Source organism: Neolamprologus brichardi, chromosome 8, assembly GCF_056152115.1.
Source record: "Neolamprologus brichardi isolate AB-2024 chromosome 8, ASM5615211v1, whole genome shotgun sequence".
In the NCBI taxonomy this organism is placed as follows: Eukaryota; Metazoa; Chordata; class Actinopteri; order Cichliformes; family Cichlidae; genus Neolamprologus; species Neolamprologus brichardi.
Window position 1 is genome coordinate 21,902,089 of NC_142111.1, and position 14,517 is coordinate 21,916,605.

The following is a 14,517-nucleotide window of genomic DNA, read 5'->3' on the forward strand; positions in this document are numbered from 1 at the left end:
CAAACAATAGACAGTACAAACTGTAACATTGTGACAACAAGTACATGCAGCTGCAGTGAGCTCACCTGTTTCTGAAGTGCTGGTCTTGCAGGGCCTCAGTCCTGCTAGTCAATGAACTGAATTTGTCCACTGTGTTTGCACTGTTAATGCATTTTTGAGCATCTTTATAGAATTATCGGACTTAAATTATGACTTGCTGTGTAACACACTCTGTCTGAGAAATCTCAACCTCAGTTTTCATGTTAAATTCTAATATTTTATTCGTTTACTTACTACTAATTAGCATATACACGTGTCTGCACTTTGAAACTCTTTATAGATGCATTTTTTAAACAAGCTTACTAAACAAGGTTGCTAGTGTTACTTGTTAGCCTTTCCCTCTGGTATAAAAGTGGTCACTTAAGGCCAAGGCCATACCGCTAACAATCAAACTGAGGGGAACTGAATGCATAACTTTAAGTATGTGTTAAAATCTCTCTCTATATATATCTTAATTTATTTTTTCTTGACTTAATGGTATGATAACTAAAACTACTGACTAGCTGAGAGGTTTATGTGGACAAACTTTTACTACTGACAAATGAGAACTATGTAGGACTGTATAGCCATAAACTGTAACATTGTGACTAGCAATAACGATATAACGATAATTAAATGCAAAAAACTAAAATATTCTCTTTATACTGAGTCTTCATTTTGCAGCTGCTTGAGACAAAAGCCTCGTGCCCTTCGGATTTTTTAAAATCCTGACTCTGATTACTTACGACAACACTAGTGTCCATGGTTATCATCACATTATCACTCTGCGGTTGAAATGACATTAGGCCTAATCAGGATTTAACAAACAGGGCGCTCTAAGTGAAACGCAAATATGCAGGCTGTAAATCTAATTTCAGACAATGGGAGAGATCCTCTCCTCAAACACGCTGCTCAGATCACAAGACTAAGGTTTGTTTGCTGTGGGAAGTGAGAACAAGTATTTGTTGTAGAAGAAGAATGTTATCTGTTTCCCCAGACGTCGTTGGGTTAAACTCTAAGCACAACCGTCTGATCGCTGTAAGCTTGCACAGCCTGGTGTTCAGTCACGGTCCAACCTTATTTTACTGAATTATGAAAAAATGAAAAGTAGGTTATGCTGGAAAGAATCCAGATATCGTTAAACAAGAAGGCCAGCCTGTTTAAAAGGGTAGCATGAAGGACTTTACTAAATAATGCATGCTCACTCCTCTATTTTAAATGTTAATAATTTACATTGAAGGAGAATAAGAGGAATCACGTGTTTCCATCACATCATTTTAAAATACTGAAAAACTGTAGAAAGATCAAGAATGAGAACTGAGAGAGAGATGCTAACTTTAAATATAAAGCTTTAATCTAAAGTGACCTAGCGCCATATAAGGATGCACTACTGAGCAGAGAGGAGAGGACAGGTAGTTAAATATCCCACTGAGCGACTCTTTTAATATCCAGTGGTCTCGTTAAAAATAACTACCCAGTAAACAGTGACCTACTCCAAATTATATGGGGAATTACATGGCTACAGGTCAGATTTAGCCACATAATTGGTGTCAGGTCAGTGTGACTCAGTCTAGACTGAAATATCTCCACAAACGGTGCAGATTACTATCCGAGTGGTCCGTTCCGAAATATTACAAAATCTCCTGCACAGACTTGCACAAAACGTCCAAAACTTGCACACATCATAGCCCCTAGAGAATGAGCCTCCTGATCTTTAGGTTACTTATTCCCTAGTGCTACAACAAATCTAGCGCAGGTGTTCATGCTGACCCAGGAATGTTTAAAATAACTTTGGTGATCTCTTTTTACTCGTTTGTGGCCAAATACACATAAATCTAAAAATGGTGTTTCCATCAGCATCAGTAATGTGTGTTCAATGGTAATTGTGCTGACCCTAGATAGTGACCTTCGTAATATTACCTTCCAAATGTCAGCATGTCAGTATTTGGTGTCTTTGCACCTCACAAGCTTGTTAGCAAATTAGTTTCAGTAAAATTAGGATATTTTCATAGTTTCAGTGCTACGGTGTCTGCCCAGGTACCGCTGGCTTTTACTCCTATTCTCTTTTTATCTCTTGCTTTGAGAGTAGAGTGTATCCAGAAAGAATTCACAGTGTTTCACATTTTGTCACGTTGCAGCCTTATTCCAAAACGTATTAAATTCATTTTTCACATCAGAATTCTACACAATAGCCCACAATGACAAAGTGAAAAAGAAGTTTGTTTGAAATAGCCTTTGCTCCGTGCTTTGCTGAACCACCTTTGGCCCCAATTACAGTCTTTACAAGTGTTTTGAGTGTGATGCTACAAGCTTGGTATGCCTCGGGCAATTTTTCTCATTCTTCTTTGCAAAACCTCCAAAGAGCCATCAGGTTAGATGCGGAGTGTTGGTGCACATCCATTTTCACATCTCTCCTGAAATGTTTAATCAGGTTCAAGTCTAGGTTTTGACTGAGCCACTCAAGGACATTCAGAGAGTGATCACGAAGCCACTTCCTTATTACGTTGGCTGTGCATAAGGTTGTTTTCCTGTTGGAAGATGAACTGTAGCCCCAGTCCGAGCTCCAGAGTGCTCTGGAGCAGGTTGTCATCAAGAATGTCACTGTAGATTGCTGCATCTTTTCCCTGACCCTGACTAGTCTCCCGGTTCCTCCTGACAAAAAACATCCCCACAGCATGATGTTCCCACCACCATGCTTCAGCAGGGATGGAATTGGCCAGGTGATGAGGTTTCCAGTTCCTCCTGCCTAGCGTGCTTCCCATCAGCTCATCTTTCCTCTGTGTATCAGAGGACCGACTCAGTCACCCACACTTACAGCTCCAGTAGTGATATTCCTCTGCGTGCCAGACAGTTTCCCAAGTGCTGGGAATTTTAATCTTGCCTTACCATCTCAACTCACCACCCAGATGAACTCGCCTGGTTGCCCGCTCTCCACTATTTCATTCCTCACCAACCAGTTTATCATATCCATCTGCTCATGAGAATCTGGGAATCTTCTTAAACCTTCTAAACATACCCCAGGTCTTCAGGTTTTGGTCACTAAAAATGGGAAATCTGCACTGGTTCTCTTTGTTGTAGTATCCATTCATATCTGTTGTTTGACCAAATGTTATCATGTCTTCAGTTAGAGTTTCTTCACAGTGGAGGGTTGTTTATCATATGCACCCATCAGTTAATATATTAAACTGCTAGTGTAGACCAGAGGCCTCCTGCAAATGTATTTTGATAATCAATAAATAAAATATATTGTCATTTACAGAAACGTACATGTAAATCTCTATCACAGATATTGTTATTAATGTTACAATTAAAAGTTAATGCCCTCCCTTCTGTTTGGGTCCAGATTCTGGGGTCAGCACTCATCTCCCAGCTTGCTATCTGGTTATTTTGTTTTACAATTTTTGAAGGTTTCCATGCAAAAATGGCCACCGTGTCATCACTATTGAAGGTGGCTAATAGATCATTGCTTGACAATATAAATTGATTAGCATCTAAATTAACAGTTTGTACAATATATACTGATTTAGCAAAATTTTAAGTAACATTTAGACCAACAATATTTTTCTCAGCGATCTCCAGGCGTTCATTTAAATTAGGGCGCGAGGAGAAACACGCTCTCACAAAAGGTGACCGAGCAAACCCCTGAATTTACAAGTCACGCCAGGAACGAGCAGACTAGCTGACTGAAAATGACCTCCCCTGAAAGGAAAAACACCCGAGGTCAGGACCTCTTCTCTCATCTGTGAGATTAATGTGGGCACAGACTGACCACCCAGAAGACACACAGGCACATTTACACAAGTTTTTTTTTTTAAAGGACAAATACATGTACAAATAAACACATGTATCAAACTCTGGAAGGCAGCCAGGAAACCATCAAAGTAATCTTGCAAATTATACCCTCCACATCATGTTTGTGGTGTTGTTGTTGCTTTCCCTGATAGTTGAAATTATTCTGTGATCTTTGCTCTTATCCCAAGGCATCAGGATTCAGCACTCCAATTTCATCAAGGTGGCCAGTCAGGCAGATGGTTATTTTAATCACACCTCCGCCTATAGAAGCTGCTATTGTTGTATATTCTCAGACATAAGACAAATAACCTTCTACTGTCTGGCTACAAAAGCTTCTGGCCAAAGCAGTGGTCAGTGTGAATAAAAGGAGCTCAAATTGATTGAGATGCACTGATTCTGGTGTGAAAGGAGCTGCTGGCTAAAAGGCACCACATGCGGATATGCATTACAATGGAGGGAGCATGTAGAGGCAACTCTAAATGATAGAGTACAGCACATGCAGAGGCCATCTGGATAATTCAGGAAAAGAGCGGTGATGGGTAGAAATCTTTCATACGGAAAGGGTGTCAGGAATGAAGAAAAATCCTTGCTTTATACTTCAGAGTTTTGCTTTCTGCTCGGTTCAGAAAAACATTTACCTGTGATATTATGTAGTCTTTGAAATGCATAAAGTCTTCAAAAATTCAAAAGGAAACCCATTATTGCACATTCCACCAATACTAGTTTAACCCTCAAGCGAACAAGCTATTTTAGCAACTGAAACTGACCGAATGGGGTCATTTATGGCCACAAGGGAATACCTTTCAATGGTCCTATTTGTGTTTATTATACCTGCTTTCTTTTTGTATGACAGATATGTTAGAATTTGTCACACACGTTTTTGATTCCACTTTAACCTTATTAATATTTCTTTCAGTTTCAGTCTCACTGTGTTTTTGGTTTCTGTCTGGATTTTAATGGATTTTTGAATTAGCCACCTTAGTTTTCCACATTTTCCTTTCCCTGTATTTTGTCTTTGTAACGTGTAACCCATCCATTGTCTTCCGCTTATCCTTTTCAGGGTTCCTACCCCAGCTGTCTTAGGGCGAGAGGCAGGGTACACCCTGGACAAGTCACCAGTAGGGCTGTGTGATATGACCAAAATCTCATATCCCGATATTAAGACATCTATCGTCCGATAACGATATAAATCACAAAAATGTAACATTTTCTGTAAATTCTGTGAATCTCGGGCAGCTCGACTTGCGGGAAGTGTTTCCAGCTGCGCGTCATGGACCTAGAGTCGAGTGTTTTAACTGATGTATGAAACTATACATTTTTAGACATAAGTTGTAACGGCCGCCGTTTTCTTTGTGAGTATTTATTACACATCGTGCTGCGGGGAAAAGCCTGTTCTGACTTGAGTCTAAGGTTTATTTTTTTTAGCACCTGACGGCTCTTTTTTGCTTCTCATCCGTAAATACGTGAAACATCTTTCACGTGTTTCGGTTTATTTTGAAAAGTCTCAACAGGATCTTGAGCTTTATTGTGAAAGGTTTATGTGGAAAATAAACAAGCGGACACGCCGTGGTTTTACCTTCGTTGTTGCTAACGACAATGCATAAAAACAAGGGCTTGTCTGTCTGTAGTGTGGTTATATAAAATATAAGAGAAAGAGAGAACTTTAAGAAATTAATATAGCCACTACAGTGGCCATCAAAATGATGAAAAAATATTGCCGTAAACAGTTTATTTTGAGACACCACAAAACAAACAGAATTAACCTATTCCCACTAACTGTATGTCTTTGGGCAGTGGGAGAAAGCCGGAGTTGCCAGAGAGAACCCATGCAAAACTGATCTAGAAATTTTTAGTGCATAAACTTAACCAAGCAACATATTTGTAATTAGTAATTATTTTTAAAAATGCCTACAAAAATGTGCTAAACTCTATGTCCAGTATGACTCAAACTTTTCTTGTGTTAACAGGAAACTTATTCGCCGCACTCTCAACCCTTCCAACTTCCTCATATGGACTTTTTTAACCCTTTTAAAATGTATAAAATATTGTTATTTTTGTGCACAAAAATATTTAGTAAATTTATGTCCAGAAACACAAATCAGTAAATAAAGATGTGAGACCAGGCTACTTTGTGTCAGTATTGGCTGTTTGTTCATTTTCTTGTTTCACCTTCAGTGTTTTCTCTTTTCTAGTCTTGGGTTTGGGGTCCTGATTGTCTTCACCTGCACTGATGACACGCACCCTTGCCTCGTTCCCCAACACGTTTTCAATCCTTATTGTTTTTGTGCATTGTCTTGTCTTCTCCTTTCTTTGTCATGTTGTTGCCTCGTGTGCAGCTCAGTTTTATGCTCATTGATTCTCTCAAGAGTGAGACTGACATTCTGGTGACCCGGTGCAGACAACAGCCTGGAGCTCAGTGCTGTCAGAACAGTGGAGGAGATTGTAGGCTTCAGCATGAAACCAGTCCCGCCAGATTCTTTCTTCCTGCAGGGTTGCCAAGTGGAAACATCAGTTTCCTCATCAAGATCGCACAATAGAGGATAGTACTTTTGCAGTAGCTGATGAAATTCAGCTTGCTGCAGTGGTTGTGCACTTTGCTATATCTTTAATTTTTCCATCACTATCTAGTACACTGCTGCCACATCTATGGACAAAGGCAGACTGCAGAGTGTCATTCATTCTGCTCAGACGTTGACTAACTTGCAGTTTTCTGTCACTCAGAAACCTCTAAACCTCGAGGACACTGAGAAAGGGAAGGAAGACTGTTGCTGACCCCTCCCCTTCCACCTCAGACATAACCTTTTTGTGTCACCCCCCTCTGGCAGGAGGCTGTGGTTCATCAACACCAGTACTTCATGGCACAAGAACAGTTCTTTCCCCCATGCAGTTGGATGACTTTAAAAAGACTAATAAAGGTTTTTTTTGTTTTTTTAATTTCAGCTTATAATTCAGTTTCTAAGTTTTCAGTTTTTATTTCAACTTTATGAGCCAGTAAAAGCTCATTTTTCATTTCTTTTTTCTGCTGTCTGCATTTGGCTACTGTTGTTTTTCTTATTATGCCTTACAGTCATTTTTTTTATAGAACAAGAATAAAAAAAAATCTAATTGTATGAAAAAACAAATGCATAATGTTTTCCCAGCATTATAAAGTTATTTATGCAAAACTTAGGTTATGTTTGAGTAAACTGTGAAATAAGGTATGCTGGTATTGCTTAAACACCAAAATATAGATGAACGTGTAACTCCGTAATACTTTGACCATCAACAAATTACAATGAAGTCTTCACAGCCAGTCTCCTTTTCTCATTTGTTACTTCGAAGCTGTGCAGGATGGTTGTGGAGGTTAACATTGTTCCTCGCAGTGAGGAAACAATGTGTGCAGTTTGTTCTCTCCAGGTGCTCTGGAGTCCAAAAACGTACATACATTAGGTTAATTGGTGAGTCTAAATTAGCAGTTCATATGATTATAACAGTGAACAGTTGTCTGTCTCTGTATGCTTGTTCTGTCACAGACTGCTGACCTGTATATTGTGTATTCTGCCTTTTACCCTATGAAAGCTGGGATCGGCTCCAGTCCCCCAATCACTCTAAGATATGTAAGATAAGTGAAAGGAGTGGAAGAAAAAGGGAAGAATGGATATTTTCAAGCATAAAAATGTCTTGATGGGCTCATAAATAACTTCTCTTGATCACATGAAGGTTCCACCTACACGTGTTTTAAGGAAACCCTGCAACTTTTATCATGAGGATTTACATGTTTGTAATATATCTACAATTCTATAATTGTTTTTTAGAGCATATACTACGAGAAAAATTCCACTCGGATGTTGAAAAGAGCACCCAAATTGAATCTGCTCTGCTTGCAGGTGGAAAAGCAGAACATCTTCCAAGCCAGAGCTGCTTGAGCCCTTAGGGAAAATTTGGCAATTATTGGGCAAAAATAATGCCGAAAAAAGAATCACTCCATCTACTTTAAGTAGAACCTACCAGAGTTGTCCTTGAAATCAGAAAATTTGGAAATAAAAGGGTCTAAAATATCACATAACCTGCCAACTGCAAACATCAAATCAACTAATACATTAAGCAGATTTTCAAAAATAAAAATATCAATGATGCAGCAGATCAGCTAATATCAGATACTGGCGAGACACTTTCAAATCAGATTTGAGTGTGCCCTGTAACTGCACTGCTTGTCACTGATAGCTGATCTGCAGAAGGACTCAGGTGGTGGTCATCCAATTAAACTGCTCATGCAGCATCATGATGTAAAATAAGGACAAACTGTCAATAAAAAGGCTAATAAATCAATGTTTAGCCTTGACATGTTTTAACCAGATGGGGCTCCTGGTGGCCTGTTGTAGAAACCCCGTATAATTGAGCTATTCTACATCTTTGTGTTACATTATCTCTCCAGTGTCTGCTGCTTTCTACTTTAAAATGGGGACTAAAGTAAAGATGTGTCTGGATGTAAAACCTCACAATATATAACAAGAAAAGTATTAAAATGTAATTCAATAGTACAGTAACAGAAGAGCACACCAGGCACCACTCCACTATTCAGTAAATGACATAAATAGGGTAGAATGTACAGTGGGGCAAAAAAGTATTTAGTCAGCCACCGATTGTGCAAGTTCCCCCACTTAAAATGATGACAGAGGTCAGTAATTTGCACCAGAGGTACACTTCAACTGTGAGAGACAGAATGTGAAAAAAAAATCCATGAATTCACATGGTAGGATTTGTAAAGAATTTATTCGTAAATCAGGGTGGAAAATAAGTATTTGGTCAATAACAAAAATACAACTCAATACTTTGTAACATAACCTTTGTTGGCAATAACAGAGGTCAAACGTTTACTATAGGTCTTTACCAGGTTTGCACACACAGTAGCTGGTATTTTGGCCCATTCCTCCATGCAGATCTTCTCAAGAGCAGTGATGTTTTGGGGCTGTCGCCGAGCAACACGGACTTTCAACTCCCGCCACAGATTTTCTATGGGGTTGAGGTCTGGAGACTGGCTAGGCCACTCCAGGACTTTCAAATGCTTCTTACGGAGCCACTCCTTTGTTGCCCGGGCGGTGTGTTTTGGATCATTGTCATGTTGGAAGACCCAGCCTCGTTTCATCTTCAAAGTTCTCACTGATGGAAGGAGGTTTTGGCTCAAAATCTCACGATACTTGGCCCCATTCATTCTGTCCTTAACACGGATCAGTCGTCCTGTCCCCTTGGCAGAAAAACAGCCCCATAGCATGATGTTTCCACCCCCATGCTTCACAGTAGGTATGGTGTTCTTGGGATGCAACTCAGTATTCTTCTTCCTCCAAACACGACGAGTTGAGTTTATACCAAAAAGTTCTACTTTGGTTTCATCTGACCACATGACATTCTCCCAATCCTCTGCTGTATCATCCATGTGCTCTCTGGCAAACTTCAGACGGGCCTGGACATGCACTGGCTTCAGCAGCGGAACACGTCTGGCACTGCGGGATTTGATTCCCTGCCGTTGTAGTGTGTTACTGATGGTGACCTTTTTTACTTTGGTCCCAGCTCTCTGCAGGTCATTCACCAGGTCCCCCCGTGTGGTTCTGGGATCTTTGCTCACCGTTCTCATGATCATTTTGACCCCACGGGATGAGATCTTGCGTGGAGCCCCAGATCGAGGGAGATTATCAGTGGTCTTGTATGTCTTCCATTTTCTGATGATTGCTCCCACAGTTGATTTTTTCACACCAAGCTGCTTGCCTATTGTAGATTCACTCTTCCCAGTCTGGTGCAGGTCTACAATTCTTTTCCTGGTGTCCTTCGAAAGCTCTTTGGTCTTGGCCATGGCGGAGTTTGGAGTCTGACTGGTTGAGGCTGTGGACAGGTGTCTTTTATACAGATGATGAGGTCAAACAGGTGCCATTCATACAGGTAACGAGTGGGGGACACAAAAGCTTCTTACAGAAGACGTTACAGGTCTGTGAGAGCCAGGGATTTTCCTTGTTTGAGGTGACCAAATACTTATTTTCCACCCTGATTTACGAATAAATTCTTTACAAATCCTACCATGTGAATTCATGGATTTTTTTTTCACATTCTGTCTCTCACAGTTGAAGTGTACCTCTGGTGCAAATTACTGACCTCTGTCATCATTTTAAGTGGGGGAACTTGCACAATCGGTGGCTGACAAAATACTTTTTTGCCCCACTGTATATAAAAGATGGATAACGCCATCATGACATCAGCCAGTGGTTCGCAAAGTCTTGTTTTTAGCTTTATGGAACCAAGATGTAATACCATAGGGTGGATCTTATGGGTTGTAACTTTTCATTGGCAATGTCCACCTACTCTAAAGTGTCATGTACTTTATCATTTCTCTGTTGTTTTCAATTAGACTCTAAAAAAGTCATTGAACGCCTAAAATGTTTATGTTCAGGAAAGTGTTTATCTAGGGCAAAATTAATTTTTCCCATGGTTCAGGAGACATTTTCCTATAGACTTCTATACAATCACATTTCTTTTTGCCTCGACATTAGTCTCTCCCTGTTGACCTTTGGAAAAGAAGAAGGCACTGGGCATATTCTTCATGTCAAACCTAGAGGACAAACCCATCATTTATATACACTTGCTTGCCCCTTTAGGTGCACCTATTCAACTGCTTGTTAACAAAAATAGCTCTTCAGTGTATTTAATCTATTTCATGTAGACATGGTAAAAACGTCCAGCTGAAGTTCAAACCGAGCATCAGGATGGTTGTTGGTAACAGAGGAAAATGGCCAGACTGCTTCGAGATAGGCAGACAACAGAAACTCAAAAGCCTCTTTGCCACTTGTACCTACTTGGATTGACTTGACTCGACTCAGCTCTACTCACTTTTGGTTGTTTTCCATTACAATTAAGTGCCACCTAATCCACATGGGATCGCCATTTGTAGGTGACACAACAAAGGAGGATGCTGAGGCTTTTTGTCTAACTCACAGCCACAGTGTTGATTTTTGTGCAGCCATTTCCTTTGTTATTGGGTTTCAAAAACTGTGTTTTTGATTTTTATGAAGGAGTTGCTCTAGTGACTTGGAGTAACGCCATTGACTGGCCAATCAGTTTCATGCAGTCTGCTGACTTCACAAATTCTGGATGGATTTCACTTGGAACCATGGAAAACCACGGAAAACCACGGAAAGCCCTAAAACTGAGGCAAGCCAAGCCGAGTATTAGTCCTTTATTAGTCCCACACGTGGGAAATTTGTTTTGTAACAGCAGGAAGTGGACAGTGCAAAAGTTATATAGCAAAAAGAAATAAGCAGTTGTTACAAATAAGGTATGCAGAAGAGCATCTCTGAATGCACAACCCTTTAAACTTTGGAGAAAATTGGTTACAGTAATAGAAGATCACATCAGACGCCACTCCTGATAGTGAATAGTTCTGGTGCAACACTGAATGGCAGGATCAGAATTTGGTGTAAAAAAGAACATGAAAGCATGATGTTTAAAGCATGGTCACGTCTGCTTTGCAACAATATTCTTACAAATCTAATGTGGTTGATCTCGGCCTGTTCTCTGAGACGATCCACATCCTACTTTCACAGAGTAGAGAAATACAACATGCCAGTTATGACTGGGACAGAGGTTAATACAGTTTTATTTATGCCAACAATGTTTGAATTCAGTTCTTCGTACAGGTCTAATTACTTATTGAATCCCTATTGACTCCCAATCAATTATCTGTGCTGACTTAAGTAGGCATACAGAGATTTAAAAGCATCAATGCAGCTGTTATCTGTGTTTAAACTCAGTCTGGAAATTGAGCAGAAAATGTTTCAGTGTCATAAAAATAAACCAACACTTGAATGAAAAAAATGAAAAATTACCACGTTGAAGGATTATGATCAAACAATTTACAATTTTGCTCATATGCTCATTAATGGTTAAAAAAACATAATCTTCTTGAACAGGAGTATGTAAAGCTTCTGTGTCACACAGATCTGATATACATTGATACACTTTAGATGACCATATTAGGGGTCCTCTATATGACATCATACAGGGGCCAAGATTAGGGAATAAACTGTCTGAAGATGAGTGTTTAGGGCAGTCTGAAGCCAAACTATTTAGCTCACTGGGATTACCATCATGTTCTCATCGTGGGGAGTGCTACCTGGATTTTCCTGTTGCACACACGGTGTCCTTTGGTGTCAGCCCTTTGATGCTATGGCAGTATTGGCCACTAAGACATAACAGTTCCAATTTAGAAACCTAAGAAGTCAATTTTAGCAGGTTGAAGGCTGACAGCTTGTCAAACAGGCTTGCTTTTCCCCCTTTAAATTAGTTGAGTTCTTTGATTTTTTACTCTATTTTCACTTTTGTGTTCACTTGCTGGTTAAGTTTAGGCATCAAATCCTACTCAGTTTGGGTTAGTAAAAAGTTGGGGTTTGGGGTAAAAGATGGACTTCACGACAGCAATCCCGAACACTGAAAAATTAAGGATTAGGAGTAATGAAACAATCTCTGTAATGCTAATGAACCACACCAGAAACACTGACAGAAAGATTTGAGTGATGTCTCGCGAATGTCCGGAGAATAGTCTGGGATTACTTGTGCATATGATGACCTCTTTGTATCAAACTTTGACCATTGCAGCATTGTAACGGTGGTTATATGTGACAGAAAATAAGGAAAAGCTCAATAGGCAGACTTTACTGTTATAAGCACACACAGGTGTATGCACAACAGGGAGCTTCAGTTTTTGCTCAATGAGATCTGTTGTTGCCATGGCATTCTACTGCATCTGCTTATATTGCCATGGAAACGCAAAAGTGATGACTGGCATTGGGGCTGTAAGTGAAATGGGTCAAGAGCACCTGCGACGAGTCAAACAGTGAAACGAAATGCGTCAGCGGGCTTTACGGGGCGACCACAGCAAACCTGGCTCAGCCTGAGCTCTGGAGTCACAGCTGGGAAAAACTCTTAACCTACTAACAAACCAAATGTGTGTCACATTAACATGTTGCTCCACTAAAGCACTCACTTTAATGTTCAGATGTAATTCTGCTAGGTGACTTAGTGCTGACAGGAAACTCTGCACTGTAGACAAGTCAGACATATTCTCTGAAATAATTGGGGTGATGTGCATTTTGTTAAATCAAAGAAAACAGAGATGAATAATTGTCTGAGAAGCTTGTAATCAGCTGTGCTCAGCAAACATTTCCTCTCGAGTAATTTTAACTAAGTGAGATCAATCTTTTGTGGGCCACTGGCTGAACACGACTGAGTGCACCTGAATTGTTATGACTCATTAACCCACTTTAAAAAAACGAGTCATTCACCGTCGCCACCAAGAGGTTACGAAGAAGAACAGCTCGGACTGCCAAGGCTGTGGATTTAAGCCCTCCAACTCTGCTGCGAACCTACTGAAACACAAGAGATCATTTTCCATGGATAATTTACTTTTCACTGGTGTGCACTGTGTATAATTATTGTTTGGATAAACAGCCCCCTTTCTGTGCCTCTGAAAATCCCAGGTTCTTGTAATTAAGAGTGCTGCATTAATAGCAAAGTAGCTCCATCTTGTGGTTCTGTGTGACCATTTGAATCAGCGCTTTGCTTCAGTACAGTGCAATAAAATTTATATCTTGGTCTATCAAACCAAATAGATTTGCTTATGTTTTTTTCTTATTAACTTAAAATTCAGATCCTAAAATCACATACAGTTGAGCTGTTTCAGGTTTGGTTAAATTAGAAGGGACACATACATTAACAGGAGCTAAATATAGTCACAGATAGCCCCCCAGGGCTGCACAAACAGGCTGTTAAAAGCTCATGCTGACATCTAGGGGTGTACTGAGCTAATACTTCTGTTAAGATGTGTCAGACATATTCATTTGGAGGATGGTTCGAAATAGCTGAAGATGTTATTACACCAAGACAGTAACTTTTCTGAGCATATTATAATGATGAACACAACCTGTGCCAATAAAAAACTTAAAATACAATAAAATCAAACACAAAACAACAGAAAAAAATCTCCATCAGATTAGAAGTACATGAATGAGTTTAAATAAACATAAAAATAAATAAAACAGAGAATATATAGTAGATGTTTCTCTGCTAAACAGGTGTTTTATTCTACACGATTATTGCAGTTATGAAAGACTTCTTGTGTCTGTTCTTGTGGCAAAGGAGCTGAATCATCCTGTTAGAATTAGTCCTAATTGTTATTATCCCACATATAACAACACAGAGCAGCCACGCCTTCAAATGCACTGAAGAAATGGTTTTTAAAGGTAAAAAGTACTAATGTTTACCATCTGTGCAGAGTTAATGCTGATGTAGAAGGGAGCCAGGTCTGCACTTATCAAACATTAAACCGAACGCAAGGATTATTTCTTCGGATTTCAAGAGTAGACAGAAGTCTTGTTTGGAAATCTTATGGATGACATCATAGCAATCTAAGATGAGTTGCCGGATTGCCACCGCACAGCCCACAGGAACACAAGTCCCCTCTTTCTCAGGTCCTCTTTCTCAGGCACCACAGCCTCCAACACTGAGCTGGCATGCCTGTTCAAGTGTTCTGTCTGCTTCTTCCTGAAGTTGAAGGTGATTTCTTTAGTTTTGAGTGTGTTCAGTGGGCTGTTTTCTCAACTCTAAGCTGACAATTTAAGGTCCAAACACTGTAGTATCCTGACCACATTTGATTATGGTATTGTTGGGGTGGGCAGCACTATACAG